Source organism: Octodon degus, unplaced genomic scaffold (assembly GCF_000260255.1).
Source record: "Octodon degus isolate 3935 unplaced genomic scaffold, OctDeg1.0 scaffold00037, whole genome shotgun sequence".
Lineage (NCBI taxonomy): Eukaryota > Metazoa > Chordata > Mammalia > Rodentia > Octodontidae > Octodon > Octodon degus.
In genome coordinates this window covers 5,739,226-5,762,307 of record NW_004524613.1, presented here as the reverse complement: position 1 = coordinate 5,762,307, position 23,082 = coordinate 5,739,226, and the positions used below count along the sequence as shown (strand labels likewise).

At 43.0% G+C, this 23,082-nt stretch overlaps 1 pseudogene across 1 annotated transcript; it reads right to left on the bottom strand.

Annotated features, from left to right (window-relative positions):
- Positions 1-5,287: 5,287 nt before the first annotated feature.
- LOC101570127 lies at positions 5,288-5,705 on the bottom strand (annotated as a pseudogene). Its single transcript, XR_001117083.2, has one exon. The product of XR_001117083.2 is annotated as a small nuclear ribonucleoprotein Sm D2 pseudogene (transcript).
- Between the last annotated feature and the right edge of the window lie 17,377 nt (positions 5,706-23,082).

The following is a 23,082-nucleotide window of genomic DNA, read 5'->3' as shown; positions in this document are numbered from 1 at the left end:
CACTGAGAAAGGGTCTACAATCTGAGGTACAGGGTCTCAGGATAAATCCTGAGGGGATTTCACTGACCTTATCAGACCCAAAAGCTACAACTCTTGTTGCATAGGTCCTGCTTTACCTTGGTCTTAACCATCCAGCAGAAAAGTATAAAAACGAAGTATAAGAAGTAAAGCCATGGTGTTATGTTGAGCCATAGGGGACTCAGGTTAACAATTTCTGACACTGCCAGTCAAGCAGAAGACCCAATACTATTAAGGGCTACTAGACTCTTTTAGAATATTTTGCTGAGTTTACACACCTATAATATTCAAATAACGGAACTTAGAAAAAATGGGGTATACCTATGAATGTCCATTTTGTATCTGTGTATTCAAAGTGGTTAGGATAGATATATAGTTACATTCTACTAATGAACAGAGGGATTTGTTCTAATGGTGTTTGTAAATAGGATATCATGTCTGCATCTTGTACAGCAATTAACCACTAGGAAGAATGTATGCAATGTGTTAATTATTGAAAGTGTCCTACCAATTTGGTTTGAAACTATCTCATTGCTATTTGTTTCTCAATAAAATTATGGGAAAAAATAATAATTACCTTCAATTCTAAAAAAAAATCATTTTTATATGATGGTTCATAAGTGGTGTTGGGTGCTTCAGTCAGGAGGCACATGATACCTAGTTGTCTCTATCACCAACAGCCACTTGTAGATCATTGTCCTTATGCATTATTTCAATAGGACCGACCACCAAAATTAGAATAGTGATATTCTAATTTTCTAGAATATTCCCTAAAGAATGACTTGCCATCATTAACTGTCTGGGTACCTTCTTGAGGTGGAATTTGTTAAGGATGCCAGGACAAGTACTTGATTTTTTTTTTTTTTCTTTATTTACCAGTTTCCAAAATAATGAGTAGTCTCCCCTAGTTACCCTCCAAAAATGAAAACTTTTCTTTTTGGTCTTCTTTGAGACAAGGTTTCACTATGCAATTCTGACTGGCCTTGAATCCTCCCATTGCAGTCTCCCAAAGGCTGGGATTACAGGCTTGTGCCACCATGCTGGCTGAAGGCTTTTTAAAAGTACTCTAGTCTTGGTATGTGTCCCCTTTTGGCCTTTCTTCCTTTCCTCCTACTGGTAAGCTTGCTTGCTTTCTTTCTTTCTTTCTTTCTTTCTTTCTTTCTTTCTTTCTTTCTTTCTTTCTTCTTTCTTTCTTTCTTTTTTCTTTCTTTCTCTTTCTTTCAACAAAGGCTCACTATGTGCCAGGCAAGCACTTATTCTACTAAGCTATCTCCTCGGCCCTGCCTCCTTTTTTTTTTAGACAGAATCTCAAAAGGCCCAGGCTGCCCTCACACTCACAGAGATCCTGCCTCAGCCTTCCAAGTGCTCGGATTACAGACACGTGCTACCATGCCTGGCTATGTTGCCTTTTATTGTAACAGATTCATGCTTAATTTCCCATGTCATAGGTGAGACCTACTGTGACTTTTAACATTTCTTGACTGAAAGCTGAGGTGTGGTAGAAGACAGTTGTGTCACTCAGAAACTATGCCACCCAGAAACAAACAACTATGTACCATTAACCAAGGCTGGTGTTAGAAAACTCCATTATTTAAGACTTCTTGTAAGGTTCCTTCCTCTTGTGCAAAAAGAAGTAGGGGGGAAAAGTAAAGAAATTCTTTATTGCTCTGTGTGGGAGAGCTGCCAAGGAGAAGCAAGGTCCCTGCGGGAGGAGGCAGGCAGACACGGAATTTATCAGGCTGGATTGGGAGTAGAGTTTATATGGGCGTATGGTGTTAAGTGTAGTGTCCTGTAATGGGAGATGATTGGAGAAGACTTGGCGACCTTGTGAAAAACAAAAGGGGAAGCTCATGGTTAACCAGGGGGAAGAAGACGGAAGTCAGTGTAGGAGCCGTCTTCCTTGGTTCTGGGGTCCCCATGCCATGCCGACTGCTGCCGGGATGACCCTGCCAACTGCTGCGTGAGTGCTGACCCATCACTTCTCTGTGGCTTGAGCCTGGCTTGCAATGACATCCAGGGACAGCCATGATCATCAGCCAAGGTCCCAAAGACAGTCCTTTCCTAAAATCTATCCTCTTCCTCAATTTAGATAATTGTATTTTTCTGTGGATGTGTTAACATAAAGTTGACTTTTTTTCCCCCAAATTTATTCGAGAAACTAAAAGTGAAGAGGGAGAGAAACTGACCCAGCAGAGTGAGCTTGGGCCAGGTAAAGAGAAGAAGAGAGTAAGAGCAAAGATAAAGTACACAGTGCATTTGGGAAACAAGATATTGTGGAAAACCACGATAGCCTATAAAGTTGTTTTATCTGATTTTTATTCTTAGTATTTGCTATCCAAGACTTTTCTTTCTCTTGATTAGCGTTGCCGGAAATGTTTTACTCTTTTCCAAGAACAAACTTCTACTTTGTCGTTGCTCTCTGGTACAGGTTAGGTTGTGAATGTCTCTCAGAGGCCCGGATGTTAGGGGCAGTGGGCCTCCAAGCAAGGCAGAAATGTCAACAAGCAGGGCCTGGTAGGCATCCTGGGGTCACTGAGAGCATGTCCTCAAGAAAGAATAGTGGGAGGTTGACCTTTTCTTCACTTCCTTTTGCTTTCTGGCCTTGAGGTGTGTGGTGTTTTACTTTCCTGTGTGCTCTCAGCCATGATGTCCTGCCTTACCACAGGCCCCAAAGCTGTAGGACAACTGGTCCTGGACCAGAACCTCCTAAACTGTAAGATAAAACTTAGTTTAGCTAAGTAAGCTTAATTTACTAATCACTAAATTTAATAATCTCAGGTAGTTATAGTGATGGAAATGACTAACACTGTCTTTATATGTTCCCTGTTGTACTGATTTCTGTTCTTATGTTCTTCCTATACTTTCTTTGAATGATTCTGCTAGAATTGCCTATTACTGGCTCATAATCTTTGTGTGAGATGTCTTCCGTTTGTCCCTCTGGACATACTCTTGGTTCTCAAGTTATTTGCCCTGCTCTTTCATTCCTGTATGATGACATTAATAGGCCTCTAGTTGCATCTGGTCTTTGGGGAGTCCTGGCGGGACTGGAGCAAGAGGGTGAGGTCAGGGTGTGCAGCCCCTGCCTTCCTTCCTACAGCGCTGTGGCAGCCTGGCTGTATCTCTCATGAGGCCTGCTGTTTCTCTCAGCTAGGCCTCTACTCAGCTCTTCAGGTGATGGTGAAATTCATGTGTCAACTTGGCTGAGCTGCTGAATGCTCAGATATGTGGCCAAACATTTTTTCTAGGATGAGATTTAACACTTTAGTCAGGAAAGTAGATTGCACTCTGTAATGTCCAGGAGATTTAGCCATTTAGTTAGCGCTTGGCTAGAACAGAAGACTAACTTTCTCTCCTGTAGGCAGGATTCTCTAGCAGGCTGTTCTCAAACTGTGCCATTAGCTGTCCTGCGTTTCAAGACTGCTGGTCTATTCTGGAGGTTTGAGTTTGTTCATCTTTGTAAATATGTCAGTTAATTCCATGTATTTCTGTATGTGTTACCAGGTGTGGTAGCATGCACTTGCAATACCAGCTTTGGGAAGCTGAGGAAAAAAAAATTGCAAATTTGAGTCCTGTTTGATTAACTTAGTGATAACCTGTTTCAAAATTTAAAAAAACAAACAAACGCCTGTGACTCTGTTTCCATAGGATTTAGAAGATGGGATTAGGATCCTGAGATGCTAATCCTAGGTAATCCAGGTAGGCTCAGTGAAATCACAAGGGGTCCTTATAAGAAGACAGGAGGGCTGGAGTGTGGCTCAGTGGCAGAGCCCTTGCCTCACATGTGTGTGGCCCTGGGTTCCGTCCCATCCCCAAGGGTTGGGAGTTGGGTTCAGTGTAAGAGATGCAGAGATGAATGCAAAGGGCTGGAAAATAGGTTTGAAAATGCTGCTCTGCTGGCGTGAAAATGAATGGAGAGGGTGAAGGCTAATGAATTTAGATAGCTTCTAAGATCAGGGAAAGAAAATAATTCTTGCCTGATGGCTCCCAAAAAAGCCAGTCTTGACTGACTCCTTGCTTCCAGCCAAGTGAACCCCATCTTGGACTTCTGACTTCTAGAACTATGAGAAAGTAAGTTCATACTATTTTTAAGGCATTTTGTTTTTGTGTGTGTGTACTTTGTTATAGCAGCAGGTGTCTGATACAACCACCTTAACCAAAGGATTGAAGTTAGCACCCAGGAACAGGCCAGATCCGAATGCACACCTGCTAATGCTGACAGTAACAGGGTCACACCTGGGAGCAGCGCACGGCCTGGCTCCAACAAGGAAACAGGCAAACTCAAACTCCTCAGGGACACTCTACAAAGTAAGCCTCCTACAATCCTCAGAGATGTCAGTCTCAGATGACACAGAAAGATGGAATAATTGTTGCAGGTTAAAGGTGATTGAAATGACAACTGAGTATAATTCAGAGTCCTGAATGGGACATGTTTTTTCCCTTTACTGAGAAGGACATACCTATGAACTGGGGAAATTTGAGAAGATTCTGCATACTAGCTAATATACCAAGAGACCATTATACCTGGTATATATCTCTATATTTAAGGGCTGGCCAAATAGCTCAGCGGATTAAAGCTCCTGCCTAGGCAGACTCAGGGGCCAGGGGTTTGATCCCCAGCCTGCCATGCTGGCCCCGCCCCCGGGGCACACTGAGACAACTGAGACTGGGCGTCGTGGTGGTGTACACGTGTAGTCCCAGCTCTTGGGAGGCTGTAAACAGGCAGATCACTATGAGTCCAATCTAGTAGTGAGACCCTGAACACCCTGTAGACCCTTCCCTAAAATAAAAAAAAAAAACCTCTATACTTAATCACATATGTTAATTAGCACAGTTTAGCCATTCTGCAATAGATACCCATTTCAAAACAACATGTTTTTTTGTAGAACCAGGGATTGAACTCAGGCTCTTGTGCTTGCCTGGGAAGCACTTATTCCACTGAGCCATCTCCCTGGCCCCATGGGCTCAGAATTTTAGTGCTCCTGCCACATTGTCCCAGAATGCTGGAATTATAGGCTTATGTCACTACACTCAGCAGTCAGTTGATTTTTGAAAAAGGTTATTGAGATGATCCAGTGGTTTTATGGTTTGTGTCTGAATGTACTCCCAAAGCCTCATATGGTCAGTAGGGGTGGGATTTTTTTTTTTTTTTTTAAAAACCACATAGCACTTTATTATCAATACAGTGATGAAGGACAAGTCTTCAAGGACAGGTCTTCAAGGACAAGTCTTCATGGGGCTGGAGCGGGTCCTGAAAGCAGAGAGGCGGCGCCTACTTGCCAGCGATGAGTGGGTTCCGCAGCACCACGATGACAGAGTCCCCACGCAGGAACATCTTGGAGATGTAGCGGTCCTTGTTGGCTGGCTTGGACTTCTTCTTGCCCTTGCCGCTTTTGGGGACCTCAGTCCACATCTCTTTCACATTCTCCAGCACCATGTTGCAGTGCCTGTCAAAGGCCTTCACCCGGCCTAGCAGTTTCTTGTTGTTGCGGCAGTTGATGAGCACCTGGGTGCTGTTCTTGACTGACTGGGTCAGCACAGAAAGTGGACCCATGTTAAATTCCTCCTCCTCCCGCTTCTGCAGCTCCTCTGGGGTCATCTCACTCTTGGGCTTGTTGAGGAGGCTCATGGTGGCAGCTGCAACCTCCGCGTTACTCCCGTCTCGCTTGCGTAGCTCCGGCCTCGGAGAAAAGGAGGGGTGTGATTTTTGGAGGTGGCTAAATTTAGAGTTTGTGATTGGGTCATGGTCCAATGATGGAATTTTGGGTGTAACAGCTACACATGTCCTAGGGCAGGTAACCTACATATAATATAAGGGACAGAAAGGGGCTTGCTCTCTCTCTCCTCTCTGATTGTTTTCAGTATCTTCCACCATCATGAATGGATGCCCCTCTGGCACGCCATCCTGCCTTGGAGACAGCTGATTATGGACTGAAACCTCTATAAACTGTGGGCTAAATAAAACTTCCCTTCCTTAGCGTGCTGTGTATTTTGTTCAGGCAATGAGGGAAAAGTAACTAAAACAGATTGTCAAGATGATCCAGTGGGAATATTGTTAATAAATATTGCTGCAACAACTGGAAGTCTACCCACTAAAGATTTTGAATCCTAATCTCATACTGCATATTAAAATTAATACCTCAAAGGCCTAGTTTAAGGAGCTTAAGCTATATAATTCTTGTTTTAAATATTTTTTTTAAAATTTGGTACAGGGTATTGCTACGCAGCTCAGACTGCTAGAGATCCTTCTGTCACAGCCTCCTCGGCACTGGGATTGCAGGCATGCACCACTACACTCCATTTCAGTGGCTGCACTCCGTGCCTGGGGTTCCAGAGCCAGCACAGCATGTAGTACCCAGGGATCAAACTCAGGTACCTTGTGCTTGCCAGGCAGGATCTTAGCCCATGCGCTATCTCCCAGCCTTATAGAATTCTTATTTTTAAAAAAGATACAGGGCTGGGGAGATAGCTCAGTGGCATAAATGCCTTCCTGGCAAGCACAGGTCCTGAGTTCAATCCCTGGTCCAAAAGAAAAAAGAAAAAAGTTAACCTATCTGGGGATGGAGCTCCCTGGTGGAGTGCTTGTCTAGCACAAACAAGACCCTGGATTTGATCAGCCCTGTAGAAAAAAGAAAAATAATAAATACGGAGTTACAATAGGTCCCAGCAATTCTATTTGTACATACACCTAGAAGAAATAGATCTTTTTTTTTTTTTAGTGTATAATTAAAATATTCTGGGGCTGGCCAGATAGCTCAGCGGACCAAAGCACCTGCTTAGGCAGATGCTGCAGTGCATCTGTTACACCCAAAATTCCTGGGGTGTGTTGAGGCAGCGACTGAGACTGGGCGTGGTGGTGCGCGCCAGTAATCCCAGCACTTGGGAGACTGAAAATGGGAGAATCAGTAGGTCAATCTGTGTGATGAGACCCTGTAGACCCTGTACTAAATACATTTTTTTAAAAAAAGTTCTGGGATTACATACTTATGATAGTTACACAACTTTATATTAAAGCTGCTGAATTGTACACTTTAATAGGGTGATTTTTTTTTTTTTTTCAGATCCAGGGATTGAACTTGGACCCTTGTGCTTGCCAGGGAAGCGCTCATTTTACTGAGCCATCTCCCCAGTCCAATAAGGTGAATTTTATGGTACATGAATTATACCTCAGTTTTCAAAAGACCAAGAAGAAAAAAGAAAGAAAATGAACATCTGCATCCCATGCACAACATCTCAAACCGGGAGGCAGCTGTAATTCCAGCTAGTGTGGTCCACATGCAAGCTTGGAAATCAAAGCCCTCAGAGGAGACACTGGGCGTGCAGAGGGAAGCTCTCCTTTCTGGGGGTAGAAATAGTTTAGAACCTTAGAGCAGTGCTTTGCTCATGAGACTTCTCACAACCATTCGGTGGGCCAAGAAATATGTTTGTGTCACACTGACTTTAAATCATGAAATAGGATTGAAACCCATGACAGTGCATCTGCACATCCTTGGCAGGAACCGAGGCCACTGGCACGGGGCGAAGGCCAGGGGCATTACACGGTAGGCGAGAGCGGCTGTGAGACCCGCATCCTAGCTAACAGGACTGTCTGACTAGCGCACTGCGCTCACGCCGGCACTGCTGTGTGTGCTGTTAATTTGAGCGTCATTTCCTTTCCTTTTGGCACTAATGTCATGCCTTTCCATGGCATTATGGTTAGGAAGTTCTACGGCAGTTTTGTAGGAAGTTTATATTTTTACAGCTAGGAAAACTGAATGCAGGATCATTGTAGTATTTTCATTTAATTATTAAGAATTGCCCTCAGATAGATAGTTTTAATGCTACAAAAAGATAAGAATGAAAACAGAAGTATGAGTAGTTTGGGGAAAATATCAACTCTAGTCAGCAGACTTTGATGTTGTTATACCTCGTTAAAAAGAAGAGACATGGGCCAGGGATGTGGCTCAGTGGTGCAGCGCCTGCCTAGCAAGCGCAAGGCCTGGAGTTTGATTCCCCGTACCAAAAAAGAAAATAGTAAAAATAAGACCAAAAAAAGTCCCTTTGGAAAAAAAGAAAAGAAAAGGCATAGATATACTCTGAGTATGTGTGGAGGGGGTGAAGTGCTGGAGATTGATCCAAGGTTCTTCATAATGAACTACATCCCTCAGCTCTTTTGTTTTTTTTTTTCCATTTTGAGTCAGGATTTGCTGAGTTGCCAAGTTGGCTTTGAAACTTGTGGTCGTCTTGCCTCAGTCCCCCAGGGTACTAGCATAAGAGATGTTACTAGTAACATGCCCAGCTAAGATTTAATTTTTGTTGTTGTTATTGGGAATTGAATTCAGGACCTTGTACTTGCCAGGCAGGCACTGTGCCACTGAGCTACATCTCCAAAGCAGATTTACTTTTAAAGAACAGTTTTATCACACGTGCAAAACCAATACATTGACATTCCAATTTTTTTTTTTTTGTGTGTGTGTGTGTGTGTATGTATGCGTGTATTTGGTACAGGATCTCACTACACAGCTGTCTCCTAGTGATCCTCCTGTTTTTAGCCTCCCCAGTGCTGGGATTACAAGCATATGCCAGCACACACGGATTTGGTTGCTGGCTCAGCATGCCTGGGGGCAGGGCCAAAGCAGCATGTGGTGCCAGGATCAAACTCTGGTCTGTGTGCTAGCCCAAGCAGGTTCTTAGTCCACTGAGCTATCTCACTGGCCTTTTTTTGTGTGTGGGTACCAGGAATTGAACTCAGGCCCTTATGCTTGCCAGGCAGGCGCTGTATCACTGAGCTACATCCTTGGCCTTGCCCCCAGGTCTAAATGTGTTAGACCTGATTTCCAGCATGGTGGTGTTCTTTGGAGGGGTAGAACCTTTAAGAAGTAAGGCCTACTTGGGAGAAGTTAGCTAATAGGGCTGGAGTGGCCCTTGAAAGGGTTTGGGATTCCAGTTCTTTCCTCTCTTTCTTGGCTTCCTGGCTGCCATGAGGTGAACAGGTGGGACTTCTCTGCCTTGTACTCCCACTGTGATGTGCTCCCTGCCACAGGCAGGAGTGGAGTAGAAGAGATAAACAGACATAGACTGGGACCTCTGAAGCTGTGAGCCAGATATACATTTGTGTGTGTGTGTGTGTGTGTGTGTGTGTGTGTGTGTGTGTGTGTGTGTGACAGATCGAGAGAGAGAGAGACAGAGAGACAGAGAGAGACAGAGACAGAGAGAGACAGAGAGAGAGAGACAGGTTCTGACCCTACTATGAATTGCTGAATTATTATGGTGGTCATCTAATATAACTGAAGCCCTTAAAACAACAGTGGGTCTTCCCAGAGACCACCTTCCCCCTTCTTCTCCAACTCAGCCCAGGGTGCAGTTTCTTTTCACCTTTCCCACTGCCACAGGAAAGTCCCCAATCAGCTCCTCAGATTTTTCTAAACATTCCCCTCAAACTCCAGCCCTGACAAAGCCATAAAAGCCTCAGCTTCCCTTGTTCCAATTCAGAGAATCCTTTATCTTCCCCAGATTCTCTCTGTATCCCCAATGATAATAAAGCCCCTTTCCCTTTTTCCTTCTGCCTGTTTCTCTGCTGAAACACCATCCAAAAAACCTATCATATTGGTGCCTTGTGACTCAGATAGACAGGCAGCACGTGAGACTCCTGGGGGCCACACCCCCAGACCTGAGCCCCGCCCCCGCCGCACCTGTCAATCTGAGTCATGGCACCAAGATGATAGATTTTTCAGACAATGCCGCAGCAGTGAAACAGGCAGAAGGAAAAAGGGAAAGGGGCTTTATTACCTTTGAGGACACAGAGAGAATCTGGGGAAGATAAATGATTCTCTGAATTGGAACAAAGGGAAGCTAAGGCTTTTATGGCCTTTTGTTAGGGGTGGAGCTTGAGGGGGATGTTTAGAAATAGCTGAGGAGCTGATTGGGGTCTTACCTGGGGCAGGGAGAAAGGTGAAAAGAAATTGCACCCTGGGATGAGTTGGAGAAGAAGTGGGGAGGTGGTCTCTGGGAAGACCCACTGTTGTTTTAAGAGCTTCAGCTATATTAGATGACAACTATAATAATTCAGCAATTCATACTAGGGCCAGAACCTATCAGGAACAAATATACTCACCTCACAGCAGCCAGGAAACAGAGCACAGAGGAAGAGCATCAAAAAGGATTGGGCCAGAGTCCAGATATGGACTCCAAGGTTAGGCAGCTTTGAATCCAGTCAACAGTCACAAGCCACCTCTTGTCAACCTGACAACCTACCACATCTCCTTAAATCATATTTAATCTCCAAATAAAAATAAGATCATGATTCCACTAACATTGATATAGGTGAATGAGACTCCCAACCTAGAAGTTACCTGGATGAGTTTGTGTCCTCTAAAACTGAAGAATGAATTTCAGGAACAAAGAGAGCTTAAGAGCAGAATATATTTATTGGGGGAAAAAAAGCTCCTGTCCTAGACAGGGACAAAAGGGGGGATCTGAGTGAGTTGCCCCTGGGAAACTGTCTGTTCCAGGGATTTTTGTAGAGTAAAACCATGAGGTAGGTCTAAGGGACAGAGAAATGGGAACTTGCTTAGGTGGGCATGAGGTAGGACAAAACTATGGTCAACCAATGAGATTACAAGCAATATTGCTCAGGTAAAATGGATTAAATCCAGAAGCCTATGAGGAAGAAAGTCACACAGTAAGCAGGCATGAATACAGGACAGGGTCTCTTCCTGTTGGGAGTTGGGTTAGTGACTCATTTGAGCTCTTTCAAGATGATTGATACCTATTTAGAATATCAATCCTTGATGCTTATCCCTAGGGAAATAGGTGACTGTATTTGTTTACTCTTTTGTCTTGCAGTCTGGCCCACAGTGGGAGTATCTGTCTCTTCCAAAGTTGTAAAGTCCCCTTGTCTTCTGTATTGTCTTCTTGAGGGCCTGTCTGACTGCCTATAATATTTCTATCTCATTTAGCTGCGTACATGATCCAACTATCCTACTATGTACAACTGAAAACACACAATCCCTCCCCCCCAAAAAAAAAATCCCTTCCCCAGAGTTTCAGCAATTCTAGCATTGCTCAAAAGTTTAAATCTTCTTTGAGACTCAAGGCAAACTCTTAGCTTCAAGGTTCTATAAAAATAAAACACATATTACAAAATCCCAAATATAATGGCATCCCCATTCCAAAAAGAAGAATGGGGAAATTGAACAGATCCCAAGCAAGACTGAACCCATCAGGGAAAACATGAAAGTCTGTGGCTCCATGTCCAGTACCCAGCGCATACTATGGCTGAGTGTGAGGCCCAGGGAGCCTGGGCACCCTGTCCTTATGGTCTTGCCGGCTCTTTTGGACTGGTTTAACTCATGGCCTACAGCCTTCCTCAGTGATATGTTATGACCTGAAAATGAACTGCTAAATTGTCATGGCCCTCATCCAGCATGGCTGAATCCCCAAAACAACAGCTTATCTCCCCAGTGACCACTTCCTCCTTCTTCCCTACTCCAGCCCTGGGTACAACTTCCTTTTACCTTTCCCGCCCACAGGAGGAAGCCTCCAATCAACTCCTTGTGTGTGACTGAACCTGCCCTTCAAACTCCACCCCTAGCAAAAGTCTATAAAGACTCATTCTCCCAGTCTCAAGTCAGAGGATCTGCTCCTCTCCGTGCCTTCAGTCCTTCCCATGTCTTCAGAGTTAATAAAGGCTCCCACTTTCTGCTTCTCTGTGGCAACACCACCGCTGCCATCACCCCTGCTAGTAAAACCTGACACTCAGAATATGTCCGATGTTCTTGGTGTCTCTAACTCCCTGGGTTCTTCACTGGACCTTCAGCTTTATCCCTCCAGCTTTACTCACTATCCTTTGAGAGATATTGGGAGGCCTGGTCTCCCAGTTCTTTGAAATCTGGAAGGAAACCTCTTGTCAGGACTGGCTTGAATATGACCTGAGAGAGATGTTGAGCTGCCAGATACAATGGACTCTCTATTACTGGCAATAGCTTGCCCTGGTATCAAGGACCATTCTATATTTTATTTTATTTTTATTTTTTTGCAGAACCGGGGATTGACCCAGTCCCTTGCACTTGCCAGGGAAGCGCTTATTCCACTGAGCCATCTCCCTGGCCCCAGGGACCATTCTATATAATTGTTGGGGAAAAAATAATTTCATAATTAAATTGGGATTAGGGCTGGTCAGAGGCTTAGTTCTTTGCCGTGAATACTAGCTGTGGTATGAGGGAACACAATTTGTGTACCTCTGGTCACAGTAAAGGCCTCTTTGGTGGTCCCAGTGATGCAGTGATGCCCCGGGGCAAGATTACATCAGCTGAAGACAAGCTGGCTCCTTGAGAACCCAGTAGCAATAGAGTTTCACCTTGGAGAAAGGACGGACTCCTTAAGCTGCCATCTCTCCCCACCATCCTCATTAACATGAAGATCCTAATTAGCATAAGGTCACCATCACCCTCTGAGTCAGCTGATAATCCCTCTGATTATTGTATACACCCAATACATAGTGGCTAGTTTGGAGTCTCTTCGTCTCTGCCCATCCTGAGGCACTGACTTCCCAGCCCCCCATCATGTATTACTAAATTTGTCTCTTTATTGTTTCATCCTTTTGCTATACCCTTCCTATAGGTAGTGTGTGGATCTTGGTCAGGTCCCTGCTACCTGGTAAACAAGAAGAAAAGAGTAATAAAAAGTTTAAAGTAGGGCTAAGGTCACCCTGTAGTCTTCTGATGTCAGCTCTGTGTACAGCCAGTGCTGATTGCTTATATAGTCTCACTCTCAAGCATTTCATCTTTGAGATTCCTTTAACCTTAAAACCTATGTATACTCAGTCCCCTCTTTAAATATTTGCTGATATTCACTCTGATGTTAGCCTGCCTGTAGGTAGAACGAATCTGATCTCCCTCACAGCTTCAGTCTCTAGACAGTACCTCACATGCTATTATTATATCCCTAGACTCACAGCTTTTGCATTCAGCATGTCTGAAAAACTAGTATTGATACAGGGAACCTCCAAATGACACAGGGAGAAAACTTGATCTCCCAACTTAAAAGGTACCTGGGACGAGTTCATGTTCTCTAAAACTGAAGAAGGAATTTTAGAAACAAACGGAGGTTATGAGCAGTATTTATTTATTTATTTATTTATTTATTTATTTATTTATTTGGCATAACCAGGGATTGAGCTCAGGCCCTTGCACTTGCCAGGGAAGCGCTTATTCTACTGAGCTATCTCCTCGGCCCCAAAATATATTTATTGAGGGAAAGAAAGCTCCTGTCTGAGAGAGGGACAGGATGAGTGGAGGGGGAGGGCAAGCAGATTGTCCCCAGGAAGCTGTCTCTTCCATGGACTTTTATAGAGGAAAACCACGTGGTGATGGGTCTAAGGTGGTGGAGAAGACATGGGAACTCACTTAGGTGGGCATGAGGTGGGACAAAACTATGGTCAACCAATGAGGTTACAAGCACCATTGCTCAGGTAAAATGGATTAAATCCAGTATCAAATGGGGAAGCGAGTCACATAGCAAGTGGGCATGAATATGGGACAGGGTTTCTTCCTGTTGGGGGTTGGGTCAGTGACTCATTTGGGCTCTTTCAAGGTGATTGATACCTATGTAGAATATGAATCCCTGATGCCCATCCCTAGGGGAGTATGTAGCTGTATGTTTCCTCTTTTGTCTTGAGCTGTAGCCCATATGGGAGTGTCTGTCTCCTCCAAGTTGTAAGGTCACCTTGTCTTCCATCTTGTCTCCTTGAGGGCCTGGCCCTGTCTGACTGCCTATAATATTTCTATCTAATTCAGCTGCCTACCACAGTATCATGTGGAGAGGACCAACATCTGTGGCCAGTTTAAGCAGTAACTAGGTCCCCTTGGACAATGGCTGCCGCAGACTTATGAGTGCTTGGATAGCTGAGCATGGTAAAAGGAAACTTGGGGAACCAAATTGCCTAGACATTTCTTCTTGAGAGGGAGCCTCGGAGTTTACTTCTTAAATGAAAGGTTTACACTTTTGTACCCTCCAGCCTGCATCTTGCTGTTTCCTCACATGTCCTCAAAGGCATTTCTCTCTCTCTCTCTCTCTCTCTCTCTCTCTCTCTCTCTCTCTCTCTCTCTCCCCTTCTCTTTCTCTCTCTGTGTGTGTGTCTGTCTTTTTTTACAACAGGGTCTCACCATGCAGTTCAGGCTGGCCTTAATCTTACTCTGTAGCCCGGGCTCTGGTCTCCAACTCACAAGGATCCTCCTGTCTCAGCTTCCTGAGTGCTTGGATTACAGCCATGTGCCACCATGCCTAGCTCCCAAAATTTAAATTTTTCCAAATAATTTTGCTTTGCTTGTTGATCCAAATTCTCAAACTAGATCTGGTTAAAAGCAGCCAGCACTGCCTATGCCACAACCTGAACGTTTGGGCTGCCTTGAAATTTCCTCAGCTAGATCAATTAGTTGATAGCCCTTAAACTCAGAATTCTGTAGTCTTAGGACATGAGTAAAATGTAAAATAAGTTTCTGCAGCCATTTCCAAAGTTCTTCTGCAAACCAGTTCCAAAACCTTCTAGCCCATGTGGTTAAGTATAGTCATGACAATGACCCCCTTTTCTGCTGGAAATTTTTGGCATGGCCATATTTTCTATTGCTGGGACATAGTACCAGACACTCACAACTTCAAGAAGGAGAGGTTTCACTTGGCATGGTTTCAAAGAAGTCATTCCCTGGCTCCAAGGCAAGAATGTCACTACAGAAGAACACGGTGGAACATAGCTGCTCACTTCATGGCAGCCAAGGAGCAGATTGCAGAGGAAGCGCGTCAGGAAAGGGCAAGAGGAAAACTCTGGGGTCAGGCTCCACGGCCCACCCAGACACACCCAAAAATAGGCTTTCCTGGCCTGCTAGGTGTCTCTTAAACCAGTCAACTTGACGGTGGCAATTAACGGTCACAGATATGTATCAAACCCTTTGTAGTGTGTAGAATACACACATAGGCCTTTGGAAAGGTTCCTTTGCCTCCTCCCTTCTGTGTTTATTTTTCATACCTAGCACAATTTCTAAAGTATAGTGAGGGGCAGGGATACACCTCAGCAGGCATAGTGTCTGCCTGGCAAGCACAAGGTCCTGGGTTCAACACCCAGTGCCAAGCAAACAAAATCAAAACCAAAAAGGATAGTAGTAATTCATGAACAGACTTGACACAATTTATTTATTTTGGGTGTTTGGGTTTGGTTTTTCGGTGATGATGCTGGGGATCAAACCCAGGGCTTTGTGCATGCAAAGCAAGAGCTCTACCATTGAGCCACATCCCCAGCAAGACACCTCATTTAGAGACCACTATAAACAACCCAAGAAGCCCTGACCAAGCAAGCAAGTGCATGCTTGCAAGAGTGCGTGTGTGTGTGCACATCTTTGAGAGAAAGGAGGGTCAAGCTTCCATCATAAAGAGTTTTCAGCCCCCCAAAAGGCTAAAAAGTACAATTAAAGATGGAAGTGTCACTGGCTGTAGGACTGAGGCAACAGTCTCCCTTCCGTGTTTCTTTTTCATATATCTGTGGAGACTGGACCAGGGCTCAAGAGTGGCTGTTTTCCAAACTCAGATCTCATCACATAGTTGCATAAGTAAGGTCTCACAGGGGCTATTTGAAATTAAGATCATTCCAGATGTCAAAACTACAGAAGAACTGGCTTAAAATGACTGCCACTGGCCAAATTTGGGACAAATTGAACATCAGAAAGAATAACAGATCAGAAAATATTCATCTCAAAACTTGCATAAGAGTGCAACTATTTATAATAGTTGCAAACTAGAAATAGCCCCAAAATTCATCAACAAGAGCATATATAAAAAAATTCTTATAATTACACAACAAAGTACTTCCTGGCAGTAGAGAGCGGATGAACATTATGTCAAATGCAAAAAGTTAGGCACAAAGTACTACATAGTGTGTGGGTCCACTTATATGAAATTCTAAAATAGTCAAAATTAATCTGCAATGATAAAATTAGGATGTGGTGGCTTTGGGCAGGGCATCTTCTAGAGTAATGCAAATGTTGTATGCCTACTAGGGTCATGGTTAAATTTGGGTATTAGTTACACAGGTATACAAATATCAAAATTTATCAAATTATACATTTAAGATTTATGCATTTCCCTGCATATAAATGATAGCCTAATGAAACTAACAGGAAATAGAATAATGGCAGTAAGGGAGTATGACATACTGGACAAAATATCTGTGAGTTCATAGTAACATAATTGATAGAAGGTGGAAGAGTTCCTTCTGGGAGAACATCATCTGGTAAAAGGGGGAGAGATAATAGAATTAGAGGGACCAGGGAGATGGCTCAGTAGAATAAGCACTTGCCTGGCAAGCGCAAGGGCCTGAGTTCAATCCCCGGTTCTGCCAAGCAACAGCGACAACAACAACAACAACAACAACAACAAAACAGAATTGGAAAAAAAAAATCACTGTTTTGTAATCACTAGCATAATTATGCTAGGAGGGATCATGAAAGGTTGCTAAACAACTATTGAATGAAAGATGATTAGGGGAACAAGATAGTCTCAGTTTTGTTTTGTTTTTGAGATAAAGTCTTCCAATGTAGTCCAGGCTGGCCTTGAACTCATTAGGTAGACCAGGCTACATAATGAACGTGTGGCAATCCTCCTGCCTCAGCCTACCGAATGCTGGAATTATAGCTCTGCACCACTATGCCTACTTGGGCTGTTTGTTCTTTTTTTTTTTTTTTTTTTTTTTACCTGAAATTGAACTCAGGACCTTGTACTTGCCAGGCAGGTGCTTGTACTGCTGTGGTACCTTCCCAGTCCATTTTTTGTTTTAGTCTCAATCTTGAAAGCCATTGTTAGCTTATAATTGCAGAGGGAGAAATGTACCTTCTAAAATAAAGACTACCTATCGGCCAAGAGATCACGCTTAGCGTTATCAGTAATGGGACGCATTTGCCAGAGGTGCAGCAATGGGAAAAATGTATCATCATTATCTATGTTATATTCTTTTCTTAATTTTAAAAACTCATTTATTTATTTATTTATGTGGTACAGGGTCTTGCTACACAGCTCAGACTCATAGTGTGCCTCCTCTTTCAGCCTCCCCAGGGCTGGGATTACAGGTGGGCACTGCCACGCCCTCTTTCACACGACACACAAGGTGCTCTGGAGCTGGCATGGAATGTGGCATCGGGAATGGAACCCAGGTTCTTGAGCTTGCCAGGCAGATGTTTATTTATTTATTTATTTTTTGGCAGAGCCGGGGAATTGAACTCAGACCCTTGCACTTGCCGGGCAAGCGCTTATCCTACTGAGCTATCTCTCCGGCCCAGGCAGATGTTTAGACCGCCAAGCTATCTCCCCAGTCCCTCTATATCATATTCTTACCAGAAAGCTTAATCCTAATAATATGAGAAAATAAGTAAGCAGATCCGGATGGTGGGGCATGCAATACACATGGCCTGGACTCATAATTATCAGTAGGAAGCAGGACAAAGAGGACAGCCTTGTCTAGATTAAAAGTCACTAAAAAGACAGAGATTCAAGTATGAATGTCAATGCTTGATTCAATCACACACTGGGGAGGAAAGACTACAGGGACATTTGGGGAGAAGTTGCAGATATTTGAATATGTGTTAACCTGCCAACATTAAATTCCGTGGGTGCGATGGTATGGTTATTAGGAGCATGTCCTTGTTCTTAGGGGACACAGACAGACTTTTTTTTTTTGCGGAACCAGGGATTGAACTCAGGCCCTTGCGCTTGCCAGGGAAGCACTTATTCCACTGAGCCATCTCCCCGGCCCCCAGACAGACATATTGAGATGAAGTATTGTGAGGACTGTACTTTGTTTTCAAAATTTTATAATCAAAAATTTCTACTGGTAACATCTCTATATCTATATGTGAGAATACATATGAAGATATACATCTATATTTACCCATGTCTATAAAATATATAGATATTATAGAAAATATATATATGAAAAAGAGAGAAAATAATGTTAACAAATAGTGAGTCTGAGAAAAGGGTGCAAGAGTGTTCACAGTATTAGTTTTTCAATTTCTCTGCGGATTTGAAAAAAATTTCCCCAAAAAGCTGAGGGAAAAATAAGAAGGTACAAATAAAGGGGCCAGTTGTAAGGGCTTGATGAGAGGTGAGGCTTACGCTAAAGTCTAAGCCCTGTGGGAACAGGGATTTTTGTTTCTTTTACTTAGCACCTTTAACAGTATCTGATACATACAGCAAGATGCGGTCTCAAAATTAAAAAGGGCTGGGGATGTAGCTCAGTGTAAAGGCCCTGGATACAATCCTCAGTACTGCAAAAATAAAGAAAAAAAGAATAAGAACAGAAAAGTATCTGATACATAAGATGATATTAAAAGAACATTTAAAAGACAAACTATTGCGAAGGTGAGCAGTAGAAATGCAATAATAATAATAATAATAATAAAAGCTCCTAACATGACACCACAGAATGATGCGCAGTTACATGGGACAGCTATGACTATGGCCTGAATATAATTTTGCGAGTTGCTTTGATTAAAATGACTTCTCTATAATTAAAAAAAAAAAAAAAAAACAAACAAACATGATTCAAGAAATTGCCCCAGAAAAATCTGTCTGCCCAACGGAGATGAAATGAGATTTCATTTACAAGCGGTAATAGCCTCCGAATAACATCATCATATTTGGTTAAACCATTCGGGATTACTATGAAAAAATTAGACAGTGGGGAGCTTCATTTTTTCTAGGGCTGACCCAAATGGGCCTCAAGCCTCTTGTGGGAAGGGTACTGCGCCCTCTGGTGGCGAGACACGCTTATCTTGTTTCTCTGGAAAACCCCAGCAGGCGAGAGATAAAAGTAGAGCGTGCGGTTACCCAGAGGGTTCTGCCAACCGGTCTCCTTCCTTCCTAGTCACATCGCGTCCTTCTGGACTGAATTGGAGGTGATGATTTCTGATTCAGTGAATGCCCAGCTTTGGGGAATGGCTGGGGCAGCCTCGACTAAGAAAAGTGCGATACAAGAATGGAAAGTGACATTTTGCAGTTGGGTCAAAGCTGAGGCTGGAAGACTTGTCCCTGAGGTAGTGAGTGCCAAGGGAAACCTGCAGGGCCATTTGAACTGTGAAATCTGTCAGGATCCTGTCTCCGCACTGTGACAAGGATGAGACTGTACGCCACCATATGTTTTAGGAAGAGCTCTGGGCAGAACCCTCGGGCTGTGGATTGCTGGCTGCTGGCCCAGCTTTGTAGCCCTGGAAATTCTTTTCCTTTAAAAAATTGATTGCAAATATTAAAAGACACTTTCCTTGAATGTAAAAATAATACATGGCCTAGGCAAAAAACTTACAAAAATATTAATAAAGTAAAAGTCACCTGAAATTTGTCTACCTTGTAATAATCACAGGTGACACTGGCTGAAATTACCTTCAGATAATTATCTGCAAATAAACACGTGCAGTAAGAATGCCTAATTAATTGGGATTAATTAATGGGATAATAGTTAAAGCAAAGCCAATGCCTTGTACAATTTGCAATAGGAGAGAGAGAGAGAGAGAGAGAGAGAGAGAGAGAGAGAGAGAGAGAGGCATTATCAATCTTTAAGACTTCCGCAACCACTCTTCTGATACCTGTCTACAAATGTGATTACTCTAGGGACCTCATGTAACTGGAACCTCCTAGTGTTGGTGTTTCTCAGGACTGATTTATTTCACTTAGTATAATGTCCTAAGGATCATCTGTGTTGTGGTGAGTGTAAGATCTTCTCTCCTGGGTAAGGCCGAATACTGCCCAGCTGCATGTTTGTCCCCTCATATGTCAAAAGACAGCTGGGCTGCACTTGCCTCTTGTCCACTGTGACTAATTCTGCCACGAACATGGGCTTTCAGGTACTTCTTCAACACCCTACTTTCCATTCTTGCAGATATATACTGTGGTTGGATATGGATTTAGTGTGTCCCCCAAAGTTCTTTTTGTGGATGTTTGGCCCCCAGAGTGGCAAAATCAGGACATGGCATGGAACCTTTAGGAAGTGGCACCTGTGGGAGGTCAACTGAAGGCACTGCTATTGAGAGAAGTTCTCCTGAGACCCCATGGGGGTACTTGAGGAGGGCTATTGGAAAATTCTGGGCCTGATGCTATGCAGTGTTCTAGCTTCATGTTTGAGATAAGCTTTTTCTCTTTGTTCCTTGCCCTATTTTTTTCTTTTTGGAAGTGGGAATTGAACTCAGGCCCATGCGCTTGCCAGGCAAGCACTTATTCTACTGAGCTATGTCCCCGGCCCCTCCTTGCCCTGTTGCCATTGCCATCTCCTCACCGTCTTCTTGCTTTTGCCCTACCACAATGATGTGAAGCACTCAAGAGAATCACATCTGAGCAAAACCAACGCCAAACTGTGAGCTAAATAGCCTACCCCCTTTTGGTTCTGTTGTTGCTTGTTTGTTTTTGAGTCAGGGTCTCACTATGTAATGGAGACTAGGAGTTTTGATGTGCTGATTTGCTTTTATTTTATTTATTTATTTTTTGTCTTTTTGAGACAGAGTCTTGCTATGGTTTATGTTTTTTTATTTGTTCTATTTTATTTTTTTTGTGGCCAGCTTAGTCAACTGAGGGGCGTGGCTGTCATGGCGTGTAGTGCCTGGCATCACACTGGGGTCCCTCCCTGCTTGCTTACTTAAGCTCGTCTGAGCAGGTGCTGTAGACCGCTGAGCTATCTCACCGGCCCTGATTGACTTTTTTTCTTTTAATGATTAGCAAAGCTGGGTAGCTTTTCCTATGCTTGTTGGCTTTGGAAAATGTCTATTTTAAGGACTGGGCAGATATCTTGGTGGCATAAGTGCCTGCCTGGCAAGCACGAGGTCCTGAGTTTGATCCCTGGTACCAAAAAAAAAAAAAAAAAAAAAAAAAAAAGGAAATGAATGTCTATTTAAAGTCCTTCTTCCATTGTAACTGTTAAGTGGTAGGAGCCCTTGATAGTAGGTGCGCTGGATAGTGACCTCTTATGAGGCATAGACTTTGCAATACCTTCTCATTTCCACACACTGCTTCTTACTCTGATGATTACATCCTTTGATGTGCAGAAGTTTTAAATTCTGACGTAGTCCCATTTGCCTCCATTTTCTTTCTTTTTTCTTTCTTTCTTTCTTTTTCTTTTTTTTTTCTTTTTTTTTTTTTTTTTGGTGGAACCGGGGATTGAACTCAGACCCTTGAGCACTTATTCTACTGAGCCATCTCCCCGGCCCCCTCATTTTTCTTTTGTTGCCTGTGTTTTTGTATCATATCCTAGAGATAATTTCCAGATCCAATGTCCTGAAAACTTTTCTGTTTGTTCTCATCTAAAAGTTTTATAGCATTAAGTCTTCTTTTTGGACAATTCATTCATGTAGAGTTAATTTGTGTGTGTGCAGTGAGGTAAGGGTCATTCAGTTTTTCTGGCGTCATGTGTTGAACAGATGTGGAACACTGCGGCCATTTCACCAAGAGTGAGAATTTATTTATGTGCGCTTTATTCAATTCCATTAGTGTTTGTATTCACGTCATTGTTTTGATCACAGTAGTTTTGTGGTATTTTCTTTTTTCCATAGCAGCAAAGTTTATTTGAACAAGTAAAAGTGAAGAGTGTGTGTGAGGGACCGGGTCTGCATAGCAAGCTTAGGCCAAGTGAAAGAGGAAAGAAGCGAGATAAAAGCACATCCAGAAGGAAGCAGGGTGGGTCTTGTAAGGAAAGCCATGATAGCTGTAATATGCTTTTGCTGAACACGGCGGCACACGGATGTAATCCCAGCCCTCAGGAAGCAGAGGCAGGAGGATTGCTGTGAATTTGAGGCCAGTCTGAATTACATAGCAAGACTGTTCTTGTGTAGCCTGCTTCTAAAAGTGGCTTGCCAACTAAAAATTACCAGGTTCTGGGTAGCTTGACTGTCCTTCTGGAGTTAGATTTTAGGTTCTTATCTCAAACAAAGAATTAAATGAAATGAACAAAAAAGCAGTGGCAAAGTTTATTCAAGAAAGTAGAAGTGAAGAGTGGGGGAGAAACTGGCTTTGCAGAGTGAGCTTGGGCAGAATAAAGAGAAAAAGGGGGTAAAACAAAGATAAAAGTATATCCTCATACAGTGTGGGCTGTTGTGGAAAGTTCTGACAGCACTGCTCCTCATGGCTGCCTTTCTTTTATGCTGCCCAAATCTCGAAGAAACCTGTGAGAAGTCCTACACTGGGGTTCTGAGAAGGGTTGTTGGGATCCCCCACCTTAGAGTGATTTCAAGTCTAGGTCATCCTGGAAAATATGCTTGAGTTCTCAAGAGAATTCCCTGTGCAGGGCTTTGGGAACCCTTCAGCGCTTGTGTCTGGCATCTTGTAATTAATAGCTCACGCCCACCTCCCCAGCCAGCTTTCCTATGCCCTAATCTCCTAGCTCAAGCTCACGTCTCACAAAAACCCCAAACCAGATCAAAACAAAACAAAAAGGTTTTCAAATTGGTAAAGGTGAAATCTCTGACTTGGGTTTTTCTTTTTCAAGATTGTTTTGCCTTTGAGATTTCACCTGAACTTTAGGTTTTTAAAAAATTTCTACAAAAACTGTCATTGGGATTTTGATAGGGATTTCATTGAATCTGTAGGTTGTTTTGGGCTAATGGACATTTTTAAAAACAAAATTAGGTCTTCCAATCCATGAGCACAGAATGCCTGTCCAGTTATCTGTATCTAATTTATTTTAGCAATGTTTTATATTTTCAATATTTTGATTCTGTTGCAAATGGGCTTGATTTCTCTGACTTTTGTGTTGGTTTGTATCCTGCAGCTTTGTTGAACTCGTTTATTGGATGTAGCTGTGTGTGTGTGTGTGATCTTGAAAATTTTCTACATGTAACATGACATCATCAGAACACAGAGATACTTTTGTTTCTTCTTTTCCAATTTAGATGTTTTTATTTCTTTTCATTTACTAATTGCTCTGACTAAGACTTCCAGTATCACAGTAAATAGACGTGGTTAAAGGAGTAATTACTAAGTCACAGAGTTAGGACTTTCTTATGACTTAATTTATATTGCAAAAATTTTGTTTCCTGAAAAGGCACATCAATTTACGCCCTCAAAAAA